This window comes from Chaetura pelagica, unplaced genomic scaffold (assembly GCF_000747805.2).
Source record: "Chaetura pelagica isolate M959 unplaced genomic scaffold, ChaPel_1.0 scaffold283, whole genome shotgun sequence".
NCBI classification, from domain to species: domain Eukaryota; kingdom Metazoa; phylum Chordata; class Aves; order Apodiformes; family Apodidae; genus Chaetura; species Chaetura pelagica.
The window spans coordinates 248,758-255,969 of NW_009952688.1; positions in this window are offsets into that span (position 1 = coordinate 248,758).

A 7,212-nucleotide genomic window follows, 5' to 3' on the forward strand; every position below is an offset into this window, starting at 1 on the left:
TGCATTAGCAACCCTGGACTGCAGCCCAGGTACCCCTGTGCAGCACAGGCATCCCATCTCTGTGAACAGTGGCAATAATGGGACCCAGGACAGGAACCCCTCCAGCAATCAACCAGATCTTTGAAAAGCGTGAGATCTGCTGCCTGTAGCTTTCAGTGTGGCTTGCACTAGGGCAAATAGAATCACCAACCATTATGCTCTACATCTTGGTCCTACCAGGGAGCAAAACCATTCACTCCTTCCTGCTGCTTCCTCTCTTATCAGCCGTTATAATAATTATTGCTGCTCCTGCTCACCCGCCTCACTTGAGGCCAGGTCCATGAAGAGACAAGCACCAGAGTTACATGGCAAGGGATGATTCCTGTCCCCAAAGCACTGGCAGTCTTGAGGGAGATGTTGTTTGGTTAGAGGTGGAAAATGAGAGAGGAGGGACCCAGCCAAGGTACCTGGGGACTCCATGGCATGGCCAGGACCCAGGCAGAAACTCCCAGTAGTGGCAGAGGGACCTTACTGCTTGGCTGCTTGTGCACTGCAAAACCTCATTTCTTCTTGGAGATGAGCTTGGCCACCAGGCAGGAGCCAGAGATATTTTAGTGTGAAGTATTTACCCAGAAACTCAACTTTTCCTCACTTGAATCGCAATTTCCCACGCCGTATTTGCTTTGTTTGCCTATTTTGCCCAAAGCCATGTTGACCTTTTTTTTTTTTTTCCCCAAGCTCATAACAAAACCATCACAATTTCTGCAGATGCTTCTGATGCAAATTTCCATTTGCTTTATTTGCTCATTTAAAGGTTTCTCTAGTGAAAGCCAGCACCCCGGCATGCGGGTGCATGGGCCAGCGAGCAGCAGCTCGCCAGGTGTCCAGCTCTGCAGGCTGCAACCCTGCTCCACCAGGGACCCAGTTAGAGAGGTGACAGCAGGGAACTGCATTTATTACACAGCAAACCCAGCAGTGGGAAACTTAGTCATCCGCAGAAAATAAGGTTGGAGAATATTTGCTTTTGGCCCTGTTCTCAATCACTTATTGGCGGCGGAGAGGAAGGAGGAACCTGGGCAGGAGCAGGGGGAGGTGAGGGGAGCACAGGAGATGTGGAGGCCGAGCAGCTGTGGAGCTGGAGCCAACTCTGGTAGCCTTCCTCACTGTTCCCAGCTTCTTGTTTTGGGAGACATTGACTTGTCAATGCTTCCCTGTCTTGTCTTTTGCACCACGGGAAATGGGACGTGGTCTTAGAATTAGACAACTCAAGGTACACATGAACATGGCCTTCTCTGACAGGTTTTGGTCTGAAGCAAACGCATTTCCAGCCCTGTCTTTCCTGAGATGGATCAGGTTACATGTAAGCAAGATGTGGCCAGACCCACACAAAGGCAAGCACATGGGCTGTCCCCACAAACAGGACTGAAGGGGCACAGTGATGTGACATTAACTGCTGTGGCAGGATGGGGTGAGGACAGTGCAGAGGTGGGCAGCAAGACCAAAGAGGATCGTGTACCCAGGCAGAAGGTAGCATGCCTTCATTTGCTGAACAGTCCCAGTACCCTCTTCTGAGTACTTAGGGAGATGGTTCCTTTCCAGCTCCGTCTTAGAAGGACAGGGGGTGCTTGCTGGCATTGGGGTATTAACAGGTGACAGCCAGCTAGAAATGGCAGCTCAGGGCAGGGCTGTCCCTGGCTAGTGAGGGACATGGGCTGTACCCCGACCTCCCACTCCAACACCTTCCACAGCCTTCTTCCAGCCACGATAAATAAGTAAGACCCCCTTCTGGAATCACAGAGCTACAGAATCATAGAATGGTTTGGGTTGGAAGGGACCTTAAAGATCATCTAGTTGAAACCCCCCTGCCATAGGGAAAAAAAAATAATAAAAAAGATTTAAAAAAAAAAAAGTTACTTTCAAAACCCAGTGTTTCCACAACAGGGTTTTCTGTTGGGCAATTACCTGCTAGCTGCTGTTACAGCACCTGACGTGGTGACTGGGAGAAAAATACTCCATTAAGTTGTTCCTTCCCACGTGCCCCTCCAGCAGCCCCACCAAGAGCCTTCCCAAGGAGCTCTGCAGTGCCTGTACTGCAGGAACTGACTGTAGATGCAAAGATACACCTGTACGGCAGACAGTGGCTGCAGATGCTATGATACACCTGTACTGCAGGCCTTGAATGCAGACACTGCAGTACACCTGAGCTGCAGATCCTCACAGTAGGTGGTACCATACACCTGTACCACAGATGCTGACTGTAGACACCACAGAACACCCATCCTGCAGGAGAGGTCACAATCTGCCTGTCCCCGAGGTGTGATGCTACACCTGTAGTGCAGATACCATCTGTATTCATTACAGTGCACCTGCATGGGACACACCCACAGCAGACACCTCCTGGTCCCCAGCCCCACAGAAACACCCTGACCAAAGCCACTCTCAAATACTCAGCCCACCTGTTAGCTAGCAGAGACCCTGCCACAGCCTTCCCCAGTCCCAGGGACCTGGGGTGTCCTGCAGCAAGATGCTCTCCTTCCTGGCAGGCAAGGTGGATCCCTGCCGGGATGAGCAGGGAAGCACTACAGTGGGCAGGACACTCTCCTGCCCCACTTCCCTCAGGGATCACACTGCTTGTGGGTAGCCCCGTGGGCCGTGAGGCAGCCCAGAAAGCAGCATTTGGGCGCCCAAAAACACTGAGTGCCATCTCCTCCTTGGCAGCAATGTGAGGGGAAGGAGAATTAAAACCAGTTGTTGCTTAATGTCGTACATTTGCTAAGTGCCATGAAACCTCCTGGCCTTGCAATGCCCTGTCAGCACTAAACTCCACTTTTCTGCTTAAGAGGAGGAGAGAAAAGAGAGGCTTTATCATTGCCTTAAGATGTGCTATCAGAAAGCCCTACCTGCAGAGCCAGAGCCCCTGCTGCTTGAAAAGCCTTCTTAAATCTAATTTAACCCCCTGCTGTCAACAGGGCAATTAGCACTGCCCTCCTGGACTACAAGAGCCACAGGGATGTCTGGAGCCAGACAAAATTAATTCACTCACAGCTCTCGAAGACTGCAACTTTCCTTCCTCCATCTTCTCCCTTTCCAGAGATGCTAAGTGAAAGAATGTGCTGGAGGAAGGAGCAGGGAGTGCTGCGGGACCCTTGGGTGGCTGCGCAGACCCTCTTGCTCTCGTGGTCTAAGACAGATGGACAGAAGGTGGAAGGATGGCCTTCAAAAAAATTTCCCAGCTTCTTTGGTTAAAGACATGCCCCTGAAGGTAGACACAGGCTTGCAGCCCCCTTGGCTCCAAGACATGGGCTGAAGTCTGGAGTTGCTCCATCTTCCCTGAGTGTTGCCAGTAGGATGTCTCAGTGAGAAAGGCAGCAACCAAAGCTGCTGCCCGTGGAGATGAAGTAGGAGGCTCTCCTGGAGGGAGCACCAGCCCAGCTAAAACTGGGGCTGCTTTCCAGGGCATACTGCAGAGGATAGGGACTCCAGGGGGAGATGGGATGGTCTGGGGAGGAACAACCAACCCATGAAACATCTGAGGCTGTTAGGGAGCCTGCCTGACTGGTGTATTTGCTCCCAGGACAGGTAATCTCTTGCTTATGTGTATCACAGCAATGTGCTTCTGCTGGGGCAGGGAGCTGTGGAAAGACCAGCAGGACCCCAAGACCCTCAGGAGCAAGATCCTCACTCTGCAGCTGCAGGGTCTAGAAGATTTCTTCTTCAGGAGCAAGGTGGGCTCCTTTCCTCTCAACCCACACCTTGAAGCTCCTCCAAAGGGACCAAGTGAACCTTAATGCACTGGGACACTGCAGCCCACACCATGTCTCTGGCAGGACAAGGAACACATGCAGGGGTGCTACAGCCTGCCTCCTCTGTGGCCCAAGGACAGGCAGGGGAATGGTCCTTGCCATCCTGCCTCCATGGGAAATGTCAGGAGAGCATTGCTCAGGTATACTGCTGGGAACTTCTCCAGAAATCCTGCCTACCACAGCCTGGGATGCCATGGCCATCATGGGGCAGTGCTGCTGCTGCCCATCCCCTCTTCCCCCTCACAGCCTTGCAGGGGGACATCTCCTATAGCCCCTACCTGTCCTCACAACTATCATCATGTTAACCAGCCTTTCTGCAAGCAGAAGGCAGCAGTCCAAGCCCAGCCATCTGCTCCAGCAGTGATAAAAGCCAATGCAAAGCACAGAATAATAATAAGCATCACACGCCCTGGAAACTGGAGTTGGAAGAAGGCACAGCAGGGCAGGAAAGGGACTGAATCCCTGTGGTAGAGGTTGCAGAGAAACACTGCCCTAAGCCTATTCCTCAAAGAATGCTGGTGCCACCTGGGCATTAATTCCGCTGGACCACTGTACCTGAACCCCACATCCACACCCTGAGATGGAGGAAAGCCTGGACCAATTATAGGATATGCCATTTTCATCCCCTTTTTACTTAACTTTCCCCTGCACTGAGCATTTTCCCACTCCCTGCAGAGAGAGACTGCAGGAATCAACTGAATGTTGTCTTCTATTAAAGAACTGCCAAAGATTATACTTTTTTTTCTCTTAAGCTTACATTCAAGTGGGGTCTCAGGTTGTTTTTTTTTTCCACAGAATCTTTCCCCAGTGACATGGAGCTGATGGCACCACACAATGAACAGAGGAGATGAGACAAAGGAGGGAGGGAGACAGGAGATGAGATGCCCATGGTCCAGGTGACTCCCAGTGCTCTGGAAGCTGGAGACATCAACTAAAATGGGTGCATTCTGGGGCAGATCCTGCTCACTCCACCTCTCTGTGCTGTGATTACTGCAGGAAGGAGTTCTTGGAGTCACACTGAATTTTGGCACTTCAATTCCCAGTCTCCACTCACAAAAATAGAATATTAATGATGGAGAACAAAACCCAAAACAAAGCCCAAAAACAAAACCAAACTCCCATGTGCCAGCAAACAGCCCCCAATGTTTTAGGAAGGTCCTGATGCCTCACACCAATTAGAGCTTGTGATTTCTAAGCAAACGCTTGCTACATTTCTTATTTCTGTCTGCAGGGCTGCATTGCCCTTCAAACCCTCCAGGATTTTTCTCACAAACATGCTTTTTGCCTTGAGGAGAGCCTGTGGCCAGGCTGCTTTATGAACCTCTCAAGGCTCTTTAAGCTGCAAACCTCGAGGTCAGAGAACAGCATCCTAGTATTAAAATCTGAACTGGGCCATAGTCAAGCACCATCCTGAGCAAAACAAAGAAAAAGGAGAACAGAGAGAGCTCATTGTCCAGACTTCCTCCATCAGCTGCTGACTGTTGCCCCAACATAACTGCTGGCACCCTGCTGCTTGTAGGACCCCTTCCCCCAACACAGGCAGGACCATGCTGGCATGGCCACAGAAACCTTGGCGTGATGTCCTTAGGCCATGAAGAGCTGCAGCTCAGTCCCAAATCAACAAACACAGCTAAGGACTGAGTCTGTGGCATTGCTGCTCAGAAAGCAGAGCGGGTTTGCTTTTTGCCAACGTGCTGAGACAGAACTGGAGAGAGATGAGAGCCTGAAGACCATGTTGCAGGGGCTCTGGGATACAAGCAGGATTCAAGTGACAAGTTCTGGAAGAGACCTTGGCAGCCCATCTTGTCCAGGGAGAGAATAAGATGCTGGCTTAGCAGCTGGGAGTGTAAAGTAGGGAGCATCCAGTTGTACAGAGCTTGCTAGGCATTTTAATTTTGGCTTGTTTATTTGTTTGGGCTTTTTTTCCTTAAAGTGTTTGGCACAGAGGAAGCCACTCCAATGACTCTGACTCCACTCCCCCAGAGATGCCTCAGGATGATTTGTTTTGCTTTGCTTTGTTTCTTCCCCATGCCTGCAGTACCAGCTGGCAGGAGGTGGGCAGGGGCCAGGCAGCCTCTGGGGCCCAGGGACAACACTGAGCACTGCTAGAGGCAGGGAGGGGATCAGGACATGGGACCACATGCTCCCCACTGGTCTCTGCTTGCTGTCCTTCCTCATCCAGAAGATGAAGAAGATGCTGGGCTCCCCACTCTGCAACCCATCCACCCTCCCTGGGAGCTCCCGCTATCCCATGTGAGTCTCCTTCCCAACAGAGTGGACTATGAGGGCCAGCACATGGCATGAGAGAGCATCATGATGGTCCAAGGACCCCAGCTCTGGCCAGGCTGTGAGCCTAGCCCAGCCCACTGCTCTAACCCACCACCCCATGGAGTGCAGGAGGTCCTCTCGACCTTCACCAGATGTGGTGCCCAGAAGAAGGAGTGTCATTGCAAGTGGGTGAGCTGGACTAAAGTCACTCTTATCATCAGCTTACATGCTCTGCAAGCTGCTCTGAACACATCTGTTCAAAAAATGCATGGAGCTCTACCACAGCCACCCATGACCCTGCCCTTCATGAGCCCCCCTCGTCCATTCCACACCCTGACCCACCCTATCTCTGTGGCCCCAGGTTTTCCCCAACTAACCAGAAGGCTTTGCAGGGGAGATAGCCATGGTGGGTCACACCTGATTGCCCTGTGCTCATGGGTTTGCATGAGCATCATGCACTCCTCCAGTTCTAAACACCCTTTGAGCATGTGGGGGAAGAATTTGCAATGAATTAAATGGGATGGTGCACTGGACAGTGGTCCCTGCAATGCCTTCACACTACCAACCAGCCTGGGGCCACCAGACCACAAGAAGGGCCACCCCAGGCAGCCAGAACAGGTGTGATGGTGGGAACACTTGTCCTGCACCTGCATATGGGCTGCCCCTTGCCTTCCTCCAGCAAGGGTGCTGCCCAAAACCTTGGCAGGGAAAGCCACAGGCTGGAGAGAAACACAGCTCACCCCACAGCCAGATGGGGTTTGGTGCTTGATGTTTTCCCCCAGTTGCATTCAGTTTCTCCACCTTGCTCATCCTGTGCCATCCCACAGGCATGCCCAGACTGTCCCTGAATGCCACAACAGCACCTGTTTTTAGTAGCAGGGAACCAAGCACACTGCAACATGATGAGCTGGGGGAAACAGAAGTATGGGGCTGCCCTGTGACACACCAAGGGCAAGCAAGGAGAGTGGCACTGTAGGGAGGGACTAATCCTTCCCTTCAGAGAGTGCAGCCTGTGTTGGGCCCAGTGATGCAGGAGGGGGTTTTCTGCTGGCAGCAGCCCCCTTAGGAGACATGGAGATGTTCCACAGACCCCCAGGGACAGCGGTGGGACTGGAGACAGTGACAGGACCATGGCAGGCAGTGGGGCTAGAGTGATGCACCT